This window comes from Drosophila nasuta, chromosome 2R (assembly GCF_023558535.2).
Source record: "Drosophila nasuta strain 15112-1781.00 chromosome 2R, ASM2355853v1, whole genome shotgun sequence".
Lineage (NCBI taxonomy): Eukaryota > Metazoa > Arthropoda > Insecta > Diptera > Drosophilidae > Drosophila > Drosophila nasuta.
Genome location: NC_083456.1, coordinates 6,806,673 through 6,832,043, shown reverse-complemented (window position 1 = coordinate 6,832,043; position 25,371 = coordinate 6,806,673). Strand labels below are relative to the sequence as shown.

The window sequence follows — 25,371 nt, the reverse complement described above, 5'->3', positions numbered from 1 at the left end:
AAAAATGCATTTTCTTTGCTTCTACCGCTTGTTTGCTTTTATTGTTTTCCACAAAAACACATTAAAAACAAAATGTAATTTAAGCATTCACTCTGGAAATAAAAATCTTCTTTGTATGCTGCATATTAAATGCTATACTTTGAAAAGATTCGTTCTATGAATATTGATAGAATAATTAAGAAATATATTATTCCAGCTCATATTTGCTGAAACAGTCTTCTCGACTGTTTTTTCATCATTTCTTTTTGGCGATGAAAAACATTCCGTACAACTTGTGATAAAGCCAACACAAAACTTTCTGCCAGCAGAAGACAAACTTTTTGGACATGACAGCGACAAGAGTGAGCATGAGAAAAGGAAGAATAGAACAGAATACAGAATTCAGAATACAGAATACAAAATATGCCCATTGGCAGAAAAGTAAAAGTGATGTTGAGTTATTTTCTTTTTGTAATGTTTATTTTTTTATTCTCTGCGAACACGACGTATGCGTAATATTTCACGTTAAAACTTTCACTTCACTGTTTATAGTCCCGGGTGTCTCTGGGTCTTGTTTTGTAGAATTTTCTACATAGACAGCATTGCAAATTGCTGTCGCTGTTGTTGCAGGTAATTTGACCTCGAAAGCTGGTTAACTGGCTGACTGGAAGAGTGAATGGCAGTTGCTTTTAATTTCTGTTTGTGCACATCTCCTAAACAGGTTTCTTGTTATTGTTCTGTTTTCTGTTCAGCAGGATTCCCAAACTGCAGCTGCCGAGTTTTGTCTTCCTTAAAGCCTTTTTAAGACTCTCAACTGTCAGGTAATTTATAACCTTGAAACCCTTTTGCGTTGGCCTTGATCGTCTTGTTGTTGTCTGTCTCCACTTGCCATTCAGTTTGTCTGCTCTGATTGCATCTTTGTGCCGCACGAAGCCTTTCAACTTGTTTGACCACTTTTTAATATACTTGCATATAGGCGCAAGTATGCTTAATTTTTTTTCATTTTCATCCACTCTTTGTCCATCTCGCAGACAACAGACACTTGAAGGCATAGGACTGACGCCTTACACAAGTTCGCTTGTGGAATTTTATTGTGGATTTTTGTGAAGGATAATCGTTTTACATAAATAGGCATCGGAAAGCAGTTGATGCTGCCCACATTCCTCTACAAATAAATATTGAGCTAAAAGCGTCCTTTTTTGTTGTTTACGTGTTGAATCAAAACGACAACAAAAGCAGCGACAAATCTCGGCCATTGGCATGTCCTTTTTAAAAGCAGAGCTTGCCAATATTTGAGCAGCCATTTCAGCTATTTTTCAGCACTCAATATTTTGCATATCAATCAGGTTCACAAATTTTGAACCCACGTTCAAAATTACACACATTTTATGTCTTTGTCATAAGCGTATTTTGAATAATCGATTCATAGTTTACAAAGTATGTATATTAGTCAATCGTATAATTAAAGAGAATAAATGTGTATTCTATTTTTAGTACTGTAATTTAAATGTTTATTGCTTAATATGCAATTACAAATGTTTACAACTTTCTATTAACATTAATTTTGTTGCAGAAAGACTCTTTCTTTCAATAAATAAATTCACCCTCAGTCAGCACCATGAACAATGGTTTTGTATACAAAACTAATGTACTACAAATTGTCTCTTCAGTTGTGAGTAAAAGAACATCTGTCTAATGATTTTTCCATCTGGTGAAATAATTTTCTACTCACGTGCGAAATCTCTTATGGGAAATTCGAGTTGATTAAATTAATGTTTATTTCATGTTGGTTAATGGAAACATCTGAGTACAACGGAAAGCATTCACATGTCTAATACAGGAATGAAATATTTCATTTATGAATTTTGTATACAAATGTGTATAAGAAGTATTCGAAATGGAAAATATTTGGACTTGATGCATTATAGAAAATATAAATCATAAATTAAGCTAAGACTGAATTGAAATGAATCTTTACTAGATTTCTGGTCTTTAATAATTGATATATTTCATTTACGAATTCTAATACAAGAAAATTCGAAAATACAAAAAATTCGAAATAAGAAATATTTGCGTTATGCATTATGATTGTAAGAAATATAAATCATATTACTTTTATTAGTTAACCATATGTTAGAATGAAATGAATCTCAATAATATTTGTAGTCTTCAATTGATAAAAAAAAATATAATATTTATAAATTTTATATGCAAGTGTATAGAAAGAATACAAATATTTCGAAAAAATTCTAAGTAAGAAACATTTGCATAGATTAATACATTTTAAAAATTATAAAACATATCCAAATTTTAAATCAGGCTAAAATGAAATCTGAATCTTTAGTATATTTCTAGTCTTTAATTAATGATTAATGTATTTGATATATAATTTAGTAACCTTTCAAATATAGAAATATTTGCATAGTTTCATAACCAAAGTATATATAAATCATATCCATTCTATGATTTAGAATATAACTAAAATAAAATAAAATCTAAATCTCTAGTATATAAATATTTGGTATACAAATGTATAAAAGGAATAGTAATATTTAGTCACAATTCCAATAGAGAAATATTTCCATAAGCAAAATAAATATAAATCACATCTCGAATCGAAGGCCCCAGCAGCCAGTACTTTCTTTTCTCTAAAATAAAATGTTGTATTATATACTAGATTTGATATAATAAACAAAAAATAAGTCAAATCCTTTCTATGAATGAGAATATAACTAAAATTAAATCTGAGCATCTAGTATATCCCTGGTCTTTAATTAATAAGAAATATCTGACAGTACTTTGACAGCTATTCATTCATTTACAACATTTATCGAATGTATTCTATAGAATCTAGTATATAGCTTAGCCTTGACCTTAGCAAGCGTAACTAAATACAATCTTAACACAATTTGTTAGCAGTTTTTTAGTCATCTCCGTCCAGATTGCTGCCCACACACGAATTTATCTGTCGAATTTGCTAATTGAAATGCGGTTCAGCAAAAAACAACAAAATCATAAAAAACACGTCAACCGAAATTTGAACAATGTGTGTTTAGGAGAGATATACCGAAGGGGAAAAAAGAGAGGTGAAGGGCTGGACAGGCCCCCGTTCGAAGTTGGGTAGCGTTTTATACTTAGATGTGTGAATATTTTTATTGAGTTGATAATGAAAAGATGGTCATAGCGATGCCGAACACGTCTCGCAAGGCGTCTGCTCGGGGCCATATTGATGAGATGATAATGGGATGATGTTGATGATGTTGTCATTCTCTCGTCTCTTTGTTGTTGTTCTTCTTAACGATGATAATGTGTGTGCGAGTGTGTGGGCGCTTACTAATCCTTTGGGCCATTTTGAATTGCATCGCGTTTGCTTCGCATTACTTAATGGCAGACACACTCACTCACACACAGACACACACACACACATAGCACACCCACTGACAGTGACTGCAAATAGCTGTTGACCCTGAGACGATGCACACACATAATGGCCGTCATCAGCATTGCCCCGCTGACCCTCGTCCTCTACTCCGCTTCTCCCCTCTCTTAACACACTAAATAGCTGCTAAATTAGATGTGTGTGTGTGTGTTAGTGTAACTCTATGTTTGTGTGCGTGCAATTCATGTTTGACTTTCACTTGCAGCTGTGATGAGCTTCACTGCGCCTGTCAACGTCAGCCACACCAACAACAACAACAACAACAACAATTGCTACAACAGCAATGACAACAACAATCACACAAACATATTGTCATTTGCTGCTGCCACTGTTTCTGGCATTGTTTTTGGCTATAATTTGCATTGATTGCTCACCGCACGGTGGTGCAGAAGCCATTGTAAATTAGAACACAAGAAAGAACCACCAACGTAATCCTTTTTTCCCCCTTTCCTTTTTTATTTTCAATCTATCTGCTTAATAAATAAGTAAATTGTATAATTAATATTAAATTAACAGAAATATCAGTTTTCCAATGAGCCATAACATCTTTTTAGTTGGTTGGATTTATTAATCGGGGTGATCGACTATGTGGTATCTTTTCAGTGTTCTTAAAGTAAATTTTAAATAAGTTTTTTATTTCCTTTTGAAAGCTGAGTTATATAAGTAAGATTATCACACCAAATTCTAAATATTAAAATGAATTTTATTTAAATCTTTTGGAATTACACGATTAATAACGAATTTAAGTATAACAATTAGCATTTTTATTGAAACTGAATACTCTTGATTTATATACAAACTTTTTGAAAACGCACGAAAAAACCACCAGCGTAAACTTTATACATTTTTTTAATCCCTTTTTCTGAGTTATATAAGTAAGATTATCACACCAAATTCTAAATATTAATATGATTTTTCGTTAAATGTTTTGGAACTACAATTTAGATTTAACAATTAGCATTGTATTGAAACTGAACAATCTTGATTTGACTTTTTATAAGGAAAAGTTCACTTTAGTTAAAAATTCTTAAGAGTTAAGTTATCTCATTTTATATACATAGTTTCACAATACGCTCTATAGTTAACAAGTGTTAAGTAAATATACATATATACAATAAATATTTATCTAACTTTATATAGTTTCACAATACGCTATATTGTTAACAACAAGTGTTCAAAATATATAAAAGTATATTTTTCAAAGTGTTGATTTATGAAATTTGTTGCCCACTTTGTATTCAATTGCTACTCTCAAAATTTATGGCACCACTGGCACCACTGTGCAGAGTGCAATGTTAGCTGATCGGTTGGGGCTGCAAGGTGGGCGTTGCTACGAGTATTGTCAATGTTGTGGCCAATGTTGTTGCCATTTTCCGCTTGCCGTTTGCCGTTTGCTGTTTGCTCTTGTTGTGGTCTACTCTTCAGCCGAGCCGAGGATAAAATGCAACACAAATGTGTCCATTGCTGCTGTTGCTGTTGCTGTTGCTGCAACGTTTATTTTTGTGACTGGTGTAGCTGTGGCTCACAAATTGTGATTAGTGTTATGTCTTTGTCAGCGTCGGTTGCAAATGTTGCGGATGCTGTTGGCAGCTTGGGCGCACTGGGCTTGTTTGCCACAGTTTATGTGTCCATTGGCGACAGGCACTTTACATAACGATTATGAAATTCATAAATTTGTGTATCGCAAAGTATTCAATTGATCGGCTTACGAGACGTATGCGCAATGTGGGAGATTCTTGAGGCGATTGAGCATATATGAATATGAATTAATTGCCACAATTAAGCGCTCGATTGTGAATGCAAATTGCGTTTAATAAACATTCGCGCGGCAATTCTCTAAGTACAAAAATCAATTTTCGTCTTCATTTCCCTGCAACAATGTTGGGAAATTAGCAAATAAATGTTAAGTTTATTACACACTTTGTAGGAAAAGGAATTTGATCTTGAACCCAACAAATTTCTTTTTGTTTGCTAAAAGTATTATTATTTTGCGACTTAATCTTAAGTAGTTGACTTGAGCTGACATTGATTTCACTTTATAAATCATTTGATTCCATGACTGACTTGTGACTGACTTTGTGTTAGCCATAATCCGTGGGACGTGGGACAACGTGCTGCTCGTGGCATTTTAATCACACTCATAAGCTTTAATCAGCCCATTAACGCTGCGATTAGAAGCACTTGCTATACCCTATAATAATTGTTCATTTCCTTGTGATTTATGATGCCCTACAAGACAATCGCACATGTGTGATCAATTATGCATTACAACTTTGTGATGCATCTCTCATAAATATTCAACAAATTCCCCCTAGCTTTTCGGGTCGAAATAAAAAGCACTTTTATGGCTATATATAAATATATTTCTATATTACTTAGTCTGGTCTGTTCATGTCTCGAGACACTTTGTGGACACAATGCCATTGTCATTGCTGCTTAGCGTTGACATTTCGCTTGACATTTTGTAAACAAACAAAATACAACACAAAAAGAAGAAAAAAAAGTATTTCGTTTTATTAAATGCGACGAAATATATTTGTTATCTAAGCACAAGCAGCGCTAACTATGTACACATCTATGTACACATATTTCTGTGTTCTTTCGGGCCATGTGGCTGCAAAACGCACTTGGCTAAATTGTGCACATTAATTATTAAATTTTACTAAGAATTTCTTACTTTCTCTTTGAGCATTATCCCTAATCGCTTGAAACTAAATGCACATTTAAAATAATTAATTGCTGAGCCTTTTTATTCATGGTCCAATCTCCTAAATATATTTTTTCCTTTCATTCTTGGATTGAAATACAAATTTTTCCATAGTTATTGTGTTTTGTCATATAACTTAACATACAATAATGAACTGAATTAAACTAATTTTTCAAAAAAAACTGCAAACATTTTCGGCACTTTTTGTGAAAGAAAATCAAACACTGCTATTTCTGTGAAGAGCCAAAACGTTCTGCACTTTGGCGAAAAATATGAAAACAACAGAAAAACAAACCACATCTAACAGTGTTTTTGCTTATTTCTCATCTCTAAGTTCAAATACAATGTGAAAGCGATGAACTAAAAAAAGGAATATGCCAAGAATCCGTTAAATAGATCTGATTCTATCGCACTGCTATTTTAATAAACACAGCTGTATGTGTAGAAAGTAAGTTTCTTTATTTTTATGTTCTATATTCCATTTTATAAATACAATGTGCAAGCGATCAACTCACAAAAAGAATAGACTAAAAATCCGTTATATAGTTATATGCTTCTATCGCACTGGTATTTTAATGTATGTGTATGAAATGTGTAGTATGCGTAGAAAGTAAGTTTCCATTTATCCACTGACCTACACAGCACATTGTTGATTATTTTTACACCCTTGTAACGGTATGCTCAATGTCACATGCTTGACATTCAATCAATAATATAATAATAGCTAAGCATAGCCAACTATATGTTGAGATAATTACCTATCATTATTGTTTATTAAAACATATTAACCAAGTGCGCCGTTCATTTCCCCAAACGCATATATCAAATCTACAAACATCGATAAATGAAATTATTTATTAGCAACAATTATCGTTATTGTTGTTGTCCTTGCATTAGACAGCAAACAATCAGATATCAACGATCTGCGATCTGCGATCAAAAATTTGCTTTACAAATTTATCACTTTCGAAATGGGTTTAAACACAAAACAAAATGATATTTAGCATTCGGCATGTAAACAAGGATATGACAAACAGATGACAACAACTCGGGGGACTGTCATCGACATCGTCATCGTCATCGACATCGTCAGCGTCACTCTGTCTCTATATATGGCTTATCGGACAGCTCAATTTAGATTAGACAAAAGGCGTGGCTGATGCATTGATTGATTGACAGCAGACCTCGAGCTGCGTTTAAGCGGTTTGTTCTGTCTCCTTAAAAAGGCAGACAAACGTTTTTACAGTTTAGTAACGCATGAAAAAACATATTTCTATTCTTTACGCATTTGTTGTGTCTGGCCTTCTCTTTTTATGCAAACTAGTCTCTCATTTTTATAGATATGCTAATGCAATGTGCAATTTGTAGTTTGCTAACTTGTTAATAATGTTTGATATTTATCAGATTGCTTTTCTACGACATATTTTTCTGATGTACTTAGTTGTTCCATGAAATGAATTCAAAAATATTAAAATATATATAGTAATACACAATATTTTTGATATAAAATATTGAAAATAATTAAACAAAATCAAAAAATCAATAGACATAAAGATTTAATGCCAAAATTTTATTGATGAACTTAGAGGATTCCAATAAATTGTAGAAGAGATTAAATATAAATATTTAGGGATTTTTCAGTTATTCTTAGCTTCTTATGGAAATATCATAATCTTGAAATATTTGAATGTTAAAGAGCAAAAATAAATAAATATACTTAAATACAATATTTGAATGAACAGACATAAATATTTACTCCTAAAAATATTTTGGAACAAGTTAAACAGAATATGGAAAAAGCTATTGGAATTTTCCATATCTGTTTTTACGGTTCTCTGAATAAATACTTGTAACAATTTGAACTCATTTCAGAACCAATTATTCCCTAAATACAACACTCGCTTATCGTATTTGTTGCCTACCTGCTATTTGCTCTGAATATTATTTACCCGAAAATCTTTGAGACAAAAGTCATATATGCCGCCGATAAGCCACAAAACACAATCAGAGAGAGAGCGAGATAGAGATAAAGAAAACATATGTACAGACGCAAGTAGCAAGTAGGTAAATAACTAACATGAGCAAGTAAAATTTTCCAAGAGCTCCAATAAAATGTCATAAAATTTCCTTCAGTTTGGCTGGCGTTTTTGTCAACAATCAAATAAACAAACAATATTCAGAGTAGAGGCGCAGTTATATTGTTGTTATTATTGCTATTAAATGGCATACAACGACATGTTTAATATTTAAAGCAGTTACCATACCCGGTAAAAGAGACCTAAAAGGGTATGCTCGACTAGAATGCAGTGCTGAACATTTTTTTCAGTGCTGCTAAAGATATTTACAAGGTTACATTTTAATAATTTTAGAAATTCAAATACAATATTAAATCGAAAAGGTTGTTTTAGGGAACTTTGAGTATTAATGACTTAACAATTAATACATTTTCTTTATTTTACAAAATAAAACTTTCATTACTTGATACATATACTTAACAATAATACATTTTCTTTATTTTACATTAAAATTCATTACAGTAATAATGTAATATTAAGTCTAAGAAGATTTTTTAGCGATGCCTTACTGAAGGAACCGTCGTTTCCAAAAAAGTTGAAATATTGTGTTAATAACTTTTGCAAATAAAAAGATTTATTCAATGAATACTATTTTCTTATTGAGTCAGTCTTTGTTCACAAAAGTTAAATTTTAAATTAGATTATTTATCAAGAGAATTCCTTTTTAGTGAAGTAAAATTAAACCGATGACCAATTGGATGCTTTCAGAGTTTTGCCAGGGTATCTTTCAGTCGAGCATACCCAACTCATGCTGACTCAAGCAACTGCTTTATGCTAAGTGCGTGGTGCGTAGCACGTGCACCCGCTGACACTGTCAGCCTGACAGAGCAGGAAGAGATTGAATATGATTGCAGGGTGGGTGAGTGGGGAAGGCGGTGAAGAGAGGGAGAGAAGGCGAGGGAATGACTGGAGGTGGCAATAGGTTCACATATAAGTATAATGGTTTGTTGTTATTGTTGTCATTTGTCACGTTGTCTCATGCTTTGGAATGTCTTCAGCGCTTGCATTGAGAAATGACCGCAGGCGAATGGGAAAAAATGCGATGTGGTTGAGAGAACTTGGCCTTGGCTTTTTCGCAGCTGGCACAGCAGGATTATAAATGGCAGACCCGATATTGAAGTGAAGAATAGCAAAGTTGAGTTCAATTTCAAATATAATGTGTGAGAATTACTCATGAATGTGTTATCAACATTGCCATTAATCAACTTTTAAAACATAACTTTATTCAGATAGGCAAAAAACAAGTAAGAAAGCTACAGTCGAGTGTGATCGACTGTGAGATACTCGTTACCTATATTATTATCAAAATATACCGAAATAATATACTACCAAAATACAAATACAAATGTACCAAATGGTATATTTGGAATGTTAATATAGTACCACATTCGAAATATACCATACTGCAAAATATACCAGATTGTCAGCCAAATCAACTAAGACTCTGTTTTTTGCCGCTACAAAAGTTTTTCTTTAATAAATTCGACAATCACAATCACAAAAACTATAGTTGTTATTGTATACACAAAAATTTGCGACTCTAGATTAAAAATTAAGCTTGTTATTCGATTTTTGTCAATTTGTGAGGGCGGAATTGGGCGTAGCAAAAATTTGATAAAAAGTATTGCTCTATCTCTTTTAATCTCTGAGATCTAGGTGTTCATACGGACAGACAGACAGACGGACATGGCTAGATCGTCTCGGCTGTTGACGCTGATTAAGAATATATATACTCTATAGTGTCCTGTTGTAAACATTTCCTGCCGGCACAAAAATTATAATACCCTTCTACCCTATGGGTAGCGGGTATAAAAAAGAGGTGTGTGAACAGAACAAAACTGTTCCCAGCGAAGAAAACGAAAAATCCAAACATTAGAATTGAGTGGCTCTCTATGAGCTGTAGCATTGCTTGAGTTAAAAGCGGACTCATATATCTTTTAAGTCTTGTGATACGATGATGGGCCATTATAATTAATAATAATAATTCGATTGCATGTTTGCACAAATCTTCTTATAATTGATGTGGTCAACTGTCGGGCCAAATAAAATATATAATAAATAATGACTTGACTTTTGCCACAGCAAAAGATATTACAAAGTAAATAAATATAAATCGAAATACGTAGATATTGAATCAACAATAAGAATTATTGTATAACTGACATTGACCTCATTCATGAAAATAGGCAAATTGTTGTTAGCTCGATGCGCAAATTGTTAAAGAGTTGATAACAAATAGTTAAACTATATCTTTTGTTGACTGTTTTGTAAATAAATAATTTATCATACAGTCTCGGGGGTAAAAGATACACAAACACACTCACTTATGCTCTCCACTGTGATAATCTATGAACATTTATCTCAAAACGTCGACTGCTACTGAAATTGATCAAATATTTCATCGACCATTCACATAATAATGCTCAGACACTCGCATATGAATAATTTAAACGTGCCATGACAAATGTTTCAGTCCCCAACTGTCAATAATTTTATCACTTCCCTCCTGGCGAATTGATTTGAATTTTAGATTGCTGTATGCTAATTTATTTTGCTATCCAATGACAAATCTTTAGAAAATCGTTAAAAAATATTCATTTTTTACGCAAAAATAAAAAGTAACAAGCCGATTTTAATGAAATTACCGAGCTTAACGACAGCAGCTGTTATGATTCGATTTACTAAGTATTATTGCTCAGTGCTAAATAAATAAACACGTTTCGTAATGATTTAGTGAATGGGTTTTAAAATCATCAAATTTCTCAGAAACTAGTAAAACATTGGAATTGACAATTTCACATTATATTTTTTCCCCTAAACTATTTTTAAAAATAATTTATTAAGTAAAGTGACTTATTCTAATTTTTTCATTTTAAATAATAAAAACTACATTTTAACAACATATTTAACATATGTTTTCTGGGTTTTTTATCCCTTTTTGTTTCTCGAATTTATATACAATTTTACAATTATTATTACTTTAATCTATTTTTATTACAGTCCTTTAATTTATATAAGAAATTAGAAGCGTATGGATGTCTAGATGTAATTTCTCATTTAAATGAGAAAAGAAAATTAATTTTCTTTTAGCAATCCGTCAGTTTTACAAGTAACAACTCGAAATTAGTAATGCAATTTTCAATGAAATGAGGAAAATGAAAGGCCTGCAATAATTTGAGTGCACACAAATTCAAATTGCATTGGGTTAGTGGAGAGGAACGTTAACCTCATTACTGTATATTTTTGGCCCATTGGCTGCCAATTTGTCAGCTGACCAAATAAGGTACATAAAAAACAACAACAAGGTCCGAGTCCGAAATCGTATTGGATATATACAAAGTAATGAAACAGTTGAAAAATCCAGCCAGTCCAAAATACAAGTTGCTTGTTGTTAAATGGTTTTTTTCAATACCCTGTAATGAGTAAATGAAATGGGATTATAAGTTTTACAAGCCAGTTCAGTTAAGTTTATGAAATTTAATATATATGAACACGTAAAGATCTTAGCAATTACTGAAATATTTATTATTTTTATTTAACATATTCAAAAGAAGTATTAAATAAAAATAATATACTACATTTTATTTGAAATTCCCAACATTAAGTTTTACATTCATTTATATATTAAGTTTAATGACATAATATATGAAGTTGTACAGATCTTGACAATTACAGAAATAGTTATTTATTATTTCTTACTTAACATATTTAAAACAAGTTTTAAATAATAATAGTGAAATTCGCATAATTAAAGGACGTCTAGTTACTTCATGAATAAATTTTAATTGTCTTACATTTTACATAAATATTGCGTATAGATATCGATGCCTTGAATCTTTGATTCTAAATACCCATCTCAATATCTAGGGTATTTTAACTTCCAGACAATTGGCGCCAACATAAACATCAACGTCAACATCGGCGTCGCTCCGCCCGCCGAGTTGTACAAAATTTTTTGCATTTTTTCCTCATTTAAACGAAAATTGTGTTTTCCTGTCAAGCCGGTTTTTCTTTTCATTACTGGACCACACCAACATCGCCGTCGTCGTCGTCGTCGTCGTCTTCGCTGCCAGCATAAAAGCAAAACCAAACAACTTGCAATCAATGCTGACGATGTCGTTGCCGTTGTCATTGTTGTTATTGTAGTTGTTGTTGTTGTTGGTGCACTCGCAGTCGTTGTTGTAGTTGTCGCTTTTAGCTATTTTTAGCAAACTGCAAAAATAAAAAAAGCGAACAAAAAAGAGTTGTCGAAACTTGGCTGAAACGTTTTTTACACCTTCCGCCATGCGGCAGACGAAATTGCAACAACACAAGACAAAATAATAATAATAATAACGAAAATAATAACTGAAGCAGTTTTAAGCTTTGCATATTCAACAGTTCAACTGAAAGCTGCCCAACGTTGAACGCATTAATTTCCAGAGTCTGTGACTGCGAATTTCAGCAGCTGCTTTCCTTAAGGGCATTTAATATTCTTTTTAATAATAAAACTCTTTTGAGGGTGACTGAAAGTTAAATGGTATAACTACTATTTTTAATTTCGCTATCGTTAAAAAAAAAAGTTAAAGCTTTACTCAATGAATTTACAAACAGGTAATATATTAATTTAACGATATATGTTTTTTTAATTAATTTTTTTAAATTTAATATATTTTTGTTTTGATTGATAATTTTTGTGTACAGGAAATAAAAGGTAACAAATATTTTAAATTCCTTAATTATTTAAAAATTAAGTCAGTTAATATTATATTACAATCCGTTAATTTTTTTTTATGAAATATATTATAATAAATTGGTATTCTCTTATCTTTTATTCTTTCCAATTATTCAATTCATTGATTTGCTTATTACAATACCTTTGCTTAAAAACACATATTTTAAAATATACTATACATCAGTAATTATTTCATTCTTTTTTTTATTATTCAACTTTTGAACTTGGCAATGATCTTTCAAGAATTTATAAAGCTTTCAATATTGAACCGATCATTCCGATGACAGCATATGGTAATGACATATCTATAGCAAGTATCAGCAACATTTCTACATTTTTAAACTGAGGGACTAGTGTGTTTAAAAACAGACGGGACACACGACCATGGTTATGTCGATTCAGACTTTTATAATGCATTACACAAACACATTAAAAACACGTGTGCGCGCAAGCAAACAGCTTGTTAGCAACGACAGCTAGAGGGCGCCACTAATGCCTTTCTAGGTCCACAACAGTGTGGAAAAAGTTTGTTAAATAAGTTCAGTGTTTATTACCCGTGATGAAACTTTTATCGTAGCAGCCATAGGGGTAAATAAACAATGAATGTAAAAAGAGCAACAAACCAATTTTAGTGTCACAACCAAGTTTATTTTTAATGAAGTAATATTTTAGTTGAACTTTTTAAATGCAATTCAAAAGTTCTTCATAAAATTTGCAAGCTTTAGTTAGACACTAAAAGTGCAATAACCTACCACGATCTGCGTCCATTTCCTTGGCTTACTTTCCGTTGTGGGTATTTTTATTTCGATCTGTAAACAATATTATATGCCATGTTCATATGTGGTTGATTTCTGTTTGTATTGGCAGTAGCTGAGAAGACTGCAAATCTAGAATAAATATAAATAAATGTAAATATGAGAGGAACACAATGAAAGAGCGAACGTATGAAAACATTGCTAGAAAAATACACAAAACACAAATAATCGTTGTAGAGGAAAATAATAAATTTTAATGAAAACCGAAAACTGTAAATACATTTGTGTATGTTTTTGTTGTGTGTCAAGGAATCGCACAAATTTTGCAAAATCTACGAAATGTATTTGAATTGCACAGATTATGTGTTTTTTTTTTCTTTTTACTCTGACTAATAGCATTGAGGCAGGCAAGCAGGCAATAATACTGAGTATTATTATTTATTTTGGCCAATCGAATCAATTAAAATGCCGACTTGTTTTCTGGAGAACTTATTTTTATTTCGTTTTATGACTCGCAGCTAATTAGCATCTAAATCAACAACAATTATGGCGCTGTCGTAAAGGAAGTAAATACGAGTATTATAGACGACAATAAATTTTTAATGTTGATAGAGACTTTGTATGCCACACCACAAACATACGACCGAACATAATGTGCTATGATAGCTATGATTGCAATTGCATTATTATTAATAATTATTATACAAATTGTGTAATATTTTCGAAGGTTTCAAGTCCAAATTCAACGAGAGAACGAGTGACAGACAACAAACCACAACAGAAGTGTAAAATGATATTGCAGTTTTTCGTCGATTTCTCGTCGATTGGGAGACGAAGACGAAGTCGAAGAAGTGTGTTTGTGTTTTATTTGGAAATTGCATAATTTGTAATTCAAGTCGAGTCATGACGCGTTGAAAGCTGAAGAAATTCTCACACATTGAACAATGTTCAAGGCTGACAAGTATTGATACACAATGTACTATATCTAACTATCTATAACGAGTAGTTAAGTTATGTTAATTGTTTATAAACAGCGCCTGTGGCCTTCTAGCAAATTTCCTTGTTTAACTCGTTTATGGTTTATGGGCGGAGGGTGGCATTCACACTTTCACCCTAGCACATGACCTACATTAACTTAAGGCAGGAAATGATTTGGTTTTCACTTCAACTAAAAACTGCTGCTGTCGAGCAATGCAATTATGTGTAATTATAGGCCGGCTTAGAGTGCGTATGAGTAATTTAATTGCAATTACAAAGTCAGGTGGCGACTAGCCTCCAATAAAACAAAATTAAATAAATAAAACAAATACACATGCAACGTAAATAAACAGCAAATAATCCCGATTGAAAACAAGTTCATTGCACATGCACAGTGGCAAAAAAAAAAACGTCAGCTGCGTTCACGCTACGTGTTTAGCAACATGCCTTAGCAACATTTCGTGTTGTTGTTGCCAGCAGCACGTAACTTTAACAGGTCATCTCAATGTTAATGAAATGTTAAGCTCGGCTTGTGTTTGAACGCTTCAGAATATATTGGCAGATTAACTAAAGGAAATGACTAAAATGCATTTTTATGTGGCGTAGCGTAACGTTAAATATAAATCATAAAAACAGCATTTTAAACTCAACTAAATATATAAACAATCCGTAAGCTGCGCTTTAAACTTGCCAACAAAAACAAGTTTATGTTTAGTGAAGCACATGGTGGCGCGCCCAGAGAGCAGAGAGCGCCAGAGAGAGGCCAAAACGAGAGTTATTGAGCGGGAGAGTGAGAGCACACGAAAGAGTTGAGAGCAGTGCACAGAGCGCTCAGCGCTGGCTGCCCTACAAACAAACAAACTGCGCACTGTGGGGCCTGAACTGATGACAAATGTATTTGAAATATTTGCATTTGCTGTCAAATTTAAAAATGTATTTAAATTTTAAGTATATATTGCACGTGTCCAGTTGAAGTAAATCAAATGACACACCATTACTCCACCCGCTTGTCCAATTTGACAATTTGTAATCAGCTAAATTTGTCACGCATGTGTTTCGGCTCCACTGTGCGACGGCAATAAATAGCATAATTTACACAAGAGCGTCGACGATAGCAGCGACGGCGACTGCGACAGAAGCAGCGACAACGAAAACAGCAGCGACGTCAAAACCAAAGATCGTTTTCGTATTCGTTGCCGTTCGGTAATTGTGTGTGTTGTTTTTGTTTTTATGTGTGTGTTGTTTTTGTTTTTTTTGTCTGAGGTTTGTTGCCTGCTTTCTGAGACCCATGCACGTTCGTTTCACGGTAGAAATTTTCGATCAGTTTAAGTTTTTCATTTGCAACGAACGCAAGCAAATCGCTCCGAAGCGAACGCAAAACGAAACAGCAAAAACTCTTATTTTGTAAAGCTCGTTTAAACAAAAACGCGCGCGCGCGTATTCTCCAAAGCCACAAAAATAAAGAAAAGAAAAAAGTAAATATATAAATATATGAATAATAATAATAACAATACCGTAAAGCGGTTACGTGCTAAATAAAATACATAAATAAATGCAAATACGGGTTCAAATGTGCAGCGACAGCGCAAAAATATTGTAAATTGTTTAAAACAATACGAAAACAAAAAAAATTACGAATGATAATAATAAAATACCCCGTCGCACATTCCCATGTTTTGTTTAATTGTTAAATTATCTGTATGTCTGACTGCATATGGATACGTTTGAATGTGTGCGTCAAAGAGAGTGTGTGGTTTTTAATTTGTTGTATCCACAGCAGTAATAATGACAATGTTGCTACTCTTGTTGAAGTTGTTATTGTTGTTGTTGCTGCAATTGTCTGATATTGTCTGTGCCCATTTCGTGGTTAGTTTTTCGATTGATTCGAATTGTGGAAGCAAAACCATATTTGTCTCCATTTTTGATTTTTCAAGACTCCAACTTGTCTTTCTTTACCGTTATATTCCATTTTTGTGGTAGAACGGAACGCCGTTAAAAATTGCTCACGAAATTTTGCATGCAATTAGCATTATTATTATTTTTTTTTTTCATTTCTAAATTACAAGTAATTTGAATTATAAATTCTCAGTTGAAATTTCGACTGACCTTTGCAAATCTTTTGCGCAGATAAATTTAAAAATACACGAATAAAACTTGGGATAATGTGTATGTGTGAGAGTGTTTGTGTGCGAGTCAAAAAATTTCATATTCGCCATATAATATATTTAATGTGTTAAATAATATTTCCAGAGTGCACTAATTCTATACTCTTCTTCGCCTGGTGCTAAAAAGGGAGAGAGAGACAAGTTAAGCATTGCATAAAATATTAATGAAAATTAATAAATTTTACAAAAAACCCGAGTGCTTGTGCCAAATAAATACGAAATAAAGTTTAACGAGAGTGATAAATAAAAGTGAAATTATATACCAGTTAGAAATGTGACTAAAACAACTTAACGAATTTACTTGCTTAATACAACAAAAAGAAAAAAGATAACAAATCAAGAAGGAAGAGGAATCAAAGAACTGCAGTAAGAGCCCGGAGCTCAGAAGGCAACATCGTCTCACATAAGATAAAGCGAACGGAGCTTAAAAGCAGGTGTGTGTGTATGTGTGCAATGAGCACATAAATGATGTAAGAAAAAAGAAATAGGAAGCAACATTGCCTGCACTCTGTAATAGGTCCATAAAAATAGGCAAAAGCAGCGATTGCCCAAAAGCTGCCAAGCCTTCTCTCTCTCAACGCGTTCGCTCTCTGTGTGTCGCTCACTCGTTCTCTCGATCTTTAGCTCTCACTAAGCCCTTCTTTGCTTTGTGCTGCTGCAGTCTAGGCTGCTTGCTGTTCGTTGCCCTTTTACTCTTTTAAACACAAACAAAAAACCAAAAAAAAAACAGCAAAAAGAGCAAAAGTCTACAACTGAAATTGTTATTGTCCTCTCATTTTCTGACGCTTACTGCATTACATTCACTTTTATGTCTACATACTTATGTGCACATATGAATGTATGTGTTCAAATGTATTCACATTAGTCGCTGTGCTAATCCAAGCTAACCAACAAAAACAAATTATTGCCATTATTCTCGGCTCTTTTGCCTGCGGGTCAAGGCATTTTGGTGGCATGATTCCATGCCATGCCCCTTCTCAACTGTTATTGCCAGTTGTTGTTGTTATTTCTTATGTGTGTGTAAAATATTTTTGTTATTTATTACAACTTGAGGCCAAAGCGCACAAAAAACAGCTGACCAACCAAATACAATACATACTAAAAAAAAACCAAGCAAATCAAACTTGGCCAGCAACGACGAATATGAAAGAGAAGTGAAAAAAAAAACGAAAAAAAAACTGAAGACCTACGCCTAATTTAAGGTCATCAGCACAATAAAACAAAACAACCCCAGCAACGAAAAAAAGTTCAGCACGCAAGTTTAACTGTCTTCGCTGTGGTCGTCATTTCCGAGCCGAGCTTGGCTTTGTCTATGGCCCTTCCATGCCATTTGTGTAGAGAATTAAAAAGGCAACGGTATTCCAAAAGTAATGAACTCACTCACACACTCACATATGTTCATACATATATGAACAGGTGTATACGTATACGATTTACATGTACAAGTCTAAAGCAGAGAAAGAGAGAGATGATAAACCTGTGCAAACACTCATATTAACATTAAATACTGACTCACAATTCATTTGGCTTAATGGCTGATATAAATATGTGTCGGTATTTCATGCGGTATGTGGGTCTAACACAGGGCCAAAGCTAGCCAAAAGTTGCAATTTCATTTCCTAACTGTTGTCCATTTTCTACACAATTTATGCTAATCCGGTACAACCTGCTTTTGATTCAGATTTTGTAGACTGTCTGGCGGCTGCTTCTTCTGCTTTTCTCTCTTTGTTACTCTCTCTCTCTCACACACGCTCTCTCTTTCCGCATCGTCGGCTCAACTAAGAGAATCGTAATATCAAATAGTGCTGCAAAAAAAAGCAAATTTTAAAGGACACTATCAATGTTAAGCTCCATTATATCGATGCGATTCCATGGCGGAGATAACAAAACATTTAATGATAAGAATATTTAAAAATATATACAAGTATATTCCATGCATTTGCTAACCATCAATCAAGTGCGACTAAAAGCCGTCAACTTATTAAATCGCGCCTATCTTGAAAATAAATTATTTACATATTTGGACATATTTATGTTAGCATTGAGTTTTGGTAACTCACTCACTATCTGACTGTTATATTTGACTAGTTGATAAGGAATTGTTTTGAATTTTGCGTAAGCATCATAAATTTACTGCTTTTATGCTTTTATATTATTCTGCTTTCCATCGAAAGCTTTGACACAATTTTCATTTCCATTTACGATTATTAATATCATTTATCACTTTGGACTCTGAAGCCTAGACACTTAAAGAGCCTGCTGCGATAGGTAAAATGAAATACAAAAACAAAACGTATCTATAGATAAACAGATTTATTTTCGTATGAGCATTTAATGCGAACTAACGCTGAATTCAGGCCAACCAAGTCAGGCGGCAAATTTTGCGTTGCAAAACATTATTTATAATATATCTTGCTGTATAAAAGAAGGCGTATCGCAATGGGGCGTGGCTGGCTATGCAAATCAATTCCGACAACTGTAAAATATTATTTGAATTAAATGCGTTAATAATTTCGAAAAAAGCAATGCGGAAATCGTAGTGCACAAAAATAAAAGTAAAAGATGCATCTGTGAAAAGGCGTCGCGTCGCGTAGATACTTTTGTATCTTTTTATTGATTTTGAGCGACAAGCGATGCGATGCGATGCGTTGGGCTGCTCGTAGCGCTTAAATTAATTTCAATATGTATTTATATTTAAAACCTGTGCGAGTATGTGTGCGTATGAGGAAGCAAAAAAGTCACTGCGTCGTTATCGCTGTCATTATTATGACTATCTATAGCTTTTGTCTTTTCGTTTTTTTTAAGGATCTCCCCCCAAAAGTTATATACACAATGTTTGCACTGCTATCAAAAGAAGGCTTGTCTGAGTGTACAGAGAACGTATCTTGGGCCCTTACATATGCATATATACATTTATAATGTTTTCTTTCCTTTTAATTGTTGTTGTTGCTGTCGTTTTTTGTATTTTTGATTTATTTATGAGGTTTTTATTTCGCTCGCTTGTCTCTCAGACAAAGAGGCTTACTGTGATTTTGTTATTTGTTTGCTTAACATGGCGTGAAAAAAATGTCATAATTACACAAATAAATACACGAGTTCATGCATACTACATATTTCACAAAAAATCAATCGCGTCTCTCACAAAGACACTTCATATGGCTCCTTAAGCCCCCAAGTATCTTGCGGCTTTTGTATCTGTACAAAGAGCACTTTGAGTCGCTCGTTGCTGTTGTTATTATTGTTGTTGCAGTTGTTATTTTCGATATGTGCGTTTGTGATTTATTGATGAAGTCGATGTTGTCGATGATGTCGATGATTTAATAAGCACACTTCCATTGTAGACCTCGCAGTAGCTTCTGCCGACTTTATCGCAATTAATTACCAAACAAAATGAGATATATCCTGTACACAAACCAATTTATTTCGCATTCATTGTGTACAGATTCCGTTCCATCTCTTTCCTCTACTCAAAAACAGATCAGTTCCTTAATAAATCAATCTGTAAAATGTTGATGAACACAGAGTATTCGAATCGAAGAGGAAATTTATGACTACCCTTTAAGTCACATTCAATATGTACAGGGTATTCAAGTGCCAACAAATTCTTCATCATGTATTTCAAATGACTATATATAATATTTCTGCCTTTTTTTTTTGGCTGTAACAAATTGTGCACTAATTGAAATGCGCATTACAAATCAACGAGAAATTGTGTGGGCGATATTATGGCATTTTACATTTATTGCAGATTTGAATCTTAAGCTGGAAACTAATAATAAACATATTTTCGAGTATGCAAATTAATTGCGTACAGAATGTTCTTATCTGGAAAGAATCTATTAATCACTTGAGCAACCCACATATAATACTTTGAAATAGTTTTTTATAGGAAACATTTCCGTTTTGCATATTCAATCAGCAAAACATTCTAGGAGGGGTCTCCATTACTGAATATCGCTGATTTGGTTCCGTCTTGCGGTTTCGCAATTGCTTCAACATTCTGTAGTTGTTGTTGTTGTCGCACTTGTAAGCAAAATTGTTGATTTTTCAATTCAATTTGCGGAACAGAAACTTGACGATTGATTGGGTTCGATTAAGCACACAGCACACAGATACAGATCTCAGCCACATAGTTATGAAAGTAGTTAGCAAAAATCGCAGGCACAAATTTCGAACTGGTTTGCAAACAAAAGCCAAACACTTCCGCCATAGTAAAAACTTTTGTTTTTTTTCTGCTTTTCGTTTTGTTCAGTGCTTACAAAATCTGTTGATTGAGCACTGGAAATATAATATACATAATTATTGACAATAACAAAAACGAGCAGGTTTGTTTTTTCTTATTCTGAATTGTGCTAGTGCAAAGATATTTCGATAGCTATAGATACAGATACTCGGGCTGTCAGCATTCTTTGCGGCCTGTCCAAGTTCACACACGAAATCGGCTCAAATGTCACGGTTACGGATTATGTCATTTTGTTGTCGCCACAACCGAAGCCCCGCCGAGCAAGTTGCTGCCCCCGGCCCCTCCTCCCTCCCAGCTCGCATTCCTCTCCCGGAACTCGACGTCATCGCTGTCTTCTGGTTGTCAAGTGTCTGAGTTTGATTCTAATGCGGATTTGCATTGCCGCATACGTGATATTCTAAGACATCAAAATATTTATTAGCTATGCAAAAACACTGAAAAAAAAAGACCAGTTTCTAAAACCAAAATCATTTGTTTTACAAATTGCGTTCTTAAAACATGACTTACTTTAGGAAGAAGTTCTTAAATGGAAGAACATTTATCTGAAATATGACAAATTATCCCTAAAAATTCAAAATATACTATATTTCGGTTACAAAAATCTGTAATCCATCGAAATTCCTATAAAGATATTATCTACTTTTCAGTAATCTCGATAATAGCTTAGTTAATCGATCTGTCACGACACATTCATCGTTTTAGTCTAAGAGAGGAGATTCTGGGCTCAAATGCTGTTATGATTGAATGAATTCACAAGTTAACTAAAAAAATAACAATAAAATAAAGAAAATAAAACAAAAAAAAAAATAAATAAAAAAAGTATATTTTCTTCTTATAATGAGTTTTTTGATTTTAAAACTATACGATTTTTTCCTATTATTAAAAAGAACTTGGTCTTATATCAAATATTTTTGAAATCAAAATTTGTTTTTTAACTTTAAGATTTTCATGCACTTTGTAGACCAAAATTAGGCACTAAGACCAAAAACTTGCTTTTAGACATTTGTTTTTTTGAGTGTACTCTTTATTCTATGTAACTAAAAATTGTTGAATTTTATTGGATAATTTGGTGTTTAATATTTACGATGTGTTTGGCTTAGGTGCATATTTGAATTCTATTTTTAACTGAGAAATTGTTGGTTATTTTTTACAAGCTGATCTCACGATCGCAGCACGTAGAATTCGCTCCCATAAACACCATTATAAGTAATAGTTCAATGATTTTATGCTAGACCACACCCCGTGAACTGCCCAGCCCATAAACAGCATATTCAGGTTTCAATTTAATTGCAATTGCAACAGCCGGAACATGTGTTAAACTAGTTAGTTTATTATTAAATGGACAGAACCGTTTCACTGACAGCTAAATAAATTGTTTCAACTAGAATCAAATCACTTGAATCTACAATAAAGATAGTTATTATAACTTTTTACTAAAAATATAATTAATGTAAATCATTTAATTTAAAATTTTGAAATATATTCTAGATTTAATTCTAAGAATTGTTTTCGAATATATTGCGAGCACATTCAAATTGTGCTTCTCTTTTTGTTGGTGCAAAAATGTAATTGATTTTAGTCTTGTGATTGTTGTTGCCCATTGACACTTTGGCTAATGAGAAATGTACGGCAAAACGGTAGCTGAGACACGTGTAGATACATTTGTATCTTTGTGCAAAACATACGAGCAAACGCAATCGGAGTTCAACGACTTGTGGTGACCAGTTTTGTTTTCTTTGCTCTATTTCATTTGTATTATTTTCGCAAAGAGCATAAATACAATTACAAATTTCGAGAGCAAATGAATTATGCCAATTGCTTGATTTATGATCTCAATGCGATCGTTGACAACAAACTACTTTGGGTATATTGAAATTGGAAATTCCTTAGGTATTCCAAACAGCTTTTGCATTTGCTCGAGTGTTTGTTTAATCCATATGTATGTGTGAATATTTGCTGTTTGTGTCACATATGATATCAAATTTATGAATTTAAGTCGCTTATTAGCGAATTGTTTGTGCAACCGGTTTTTTCGCATTACTGCACAATATTTGAGAACGGAGAGGGAGTAGAATGGGGCGAAAGACAGGGATGCCTTTTGGAGATTCAGAAATAAAAATATATATATATATTTGAAGGGTGATTGGCGTGTTAAAATCCACATAACTTATCATATGAATTGGCTGAATTCCAACACTAAGAACCAAAGTCGATCGCTGTGAAACATAAATGCCTAGTTATTTACTATGCTTGATTTATGCTCATTATCTTAAGCAGAGCAGAAACAATAAAACTGGGTTAAAAGCAAACTAATAAATATATTTATATCTTATTGATTGCATCGAATATACGATCGCTATATGATATTTAAATGATCTCTCTCTCTCTCTCTCGCGCTCTCCATCGCTCGATTGCTTAACTTATGCACTTTGCAGATACACAAATATATCTGAAATACATATTTTTATTTTGCTTACACTCTGTGTTGTTGTCTGGCACGCGATTTTTCTGTTAGTTGTCGCATAGCATTAGATAAATTTGTATCTTTAGTTGTGTTCGCTCGATAGTGAGGTGAGTGTGAGTATATGTTTTGAATACCCTGCAAACAGAAATTGGGACAAAAAGCGTATAAGATAAAAAAGGTGCGCGATAGTAGAGAATTAATTGAATTTGTAGATATTCAAAGAATATAGGCGAATAATTGATATAATGTTAGTGTTGTGGAACTTGCGGAATAAGACTTTGACCATTAAAATTTGATACATTTACTAAATGGTAACTTAGTCATGAATTATATTTATAGCAAACATATGGACTCTACATTATAACGTATCTTGTAGTCGGGCAAACGTGCCGCACTCGTGTTTACGTATTCTTTCTTTTGCGTTTCATTTCATTTGGCCGCGGAATGTTGTGTCGCTCTTTCTCCCCTCTCCGCTCACCGCGCTTTTGGGGTGCGTACGTTTTGTATCTTTGAGATACATTCGCTCGACTGCGGCGTCGTGCAGTGCAAGCAACTGCAAAAGCGAAAGTGCAATTTCGCACGTGTGTATGTGTGTGTGAGTGTGTGTGGCACACACCATTTTAACTAAACAATTTAATTGTGCCATTAATAGCTCTTATTCTTGTCTACGCGTCTACTCAGTTGAAACGTCGCTGAGCTTATCACTAAATTGCCATGGAAAATCCAATTTTAGCTTCGAGATTAGCCATTTGTGGTTAGCATTTCTCGATTAATTCAACGATGGTACAAAAAGCAAAGTTCAAACTGCTAAATCAGCTGATTTAAATTGGTTACAAAACAAAAGTCGAATGCATTTGTTTATTTATGTTTTAGTTTTTCAAATTGTTTATTCAGTTTAAGGCACAATTGTGAAATCTGATGAGAGACTGATTATTTATTTATGTGTACACTCAACTCACATCTGTTAAGGTAAATTTTGTCTTCAGCTCTATATTTGATATATATCAAAGTCTGTTTGGTTATAGTGCCAAATTCTATTTCTTCTCTCACGTGATATTATTAAATTGATTCATTAAGAATATATTCTATGTCACATTATTGAAGAGAGAATTAAAAGAAGAATAACATTAGACATTAGAAGAAATATTGAGTGAAAGTTCTTTAATGAAATTTCTCACATTCAAATTAAAAATTTCCATAATATTTCCATTATACTTTAATATATTTTTCACTAGTTTCGCTCTTCAAGAATCCCCTTGATTGTATAAAATAAATCAATCTATTGCATTTTTTTATTTATGAATCAAATCAACAAGCAATCAGCTGCTTTTCCAATGAATGACGCTTGTTTATCAGTTCATTCATTGACAATTTGCATTTGCCATTTCAATGTTGAGCCTTGAATTGGCCCTTTTACCCCTTATTGTTGTTAGCCATGTCCAGCTGAGCAGCTGAGTTCATCTCGCTTATCTCCAGTTGTTTGGCAGTTGGCTAGCGCCTTGAGTTAGTCATCGAAATGAATTTGCATTCACTTGTTTGTTGCATTTGCAATGAAGTGTGAAAAGCAGACATGCTCAGACCATTTGCTTGGTCCAAATCCAATGTTCACTCGTGGCTCGCGTTATCAGTGATTGGCTCTTATCACGTGCTGTAGTTTTCCACTTGCACGCCTTGTTTTCCCATGCTATGGAAAATTTTTGTCACAGATAGTCCACAAAACCCCGAGATGAATGGCTTTGACAATAAGCGACCAGTTTTTTCTCTTTTTTTGGTTTTTGTTGTTATTCATTTGTATTCGGTTGGCTGGCCATGACATTGACACAGTAAGATTTAGTTGTTTTATTTGTTTTTC

General features: G+C 33.2%; 1 protein-coding gene across 17 annotated transcripts in view; it reads left to right on the top strand.

Annotated features, from left to right (window-relative positions):
- LOC132784618 (TLD domain-containing protein 2) overlaps window positions 1-25,371 on the top strand; it is an 80,978-nt gene that overhangs the window by 3,295 nt on the left and 52,312 nt on the right. For 7 of the 17 annotated variants that reach the window (XM_060790364.1, XM_060790363.1, XM_060790362.1 and 4 more), the window contains exons 1-2: window positions 15,970-16,122; window positions 16,898-17,246. The exons of 4 other annotated variants lie outside the window; for them this stretch is intronic. The gene's annotated coding sequence lies outside the window, so the exon portion shown is untranslated. Of the gene's footprint in view, window positions 1-15,968; window positions 16,123-16,897; window positions 17,247-25,371 lie in introns of those variants that run through there. 6 more of the 17 variants (XM_060790349.1, XM_060790345.1, XM_060790343.1 and 3 more) reach the window with 1 other exon arrangement.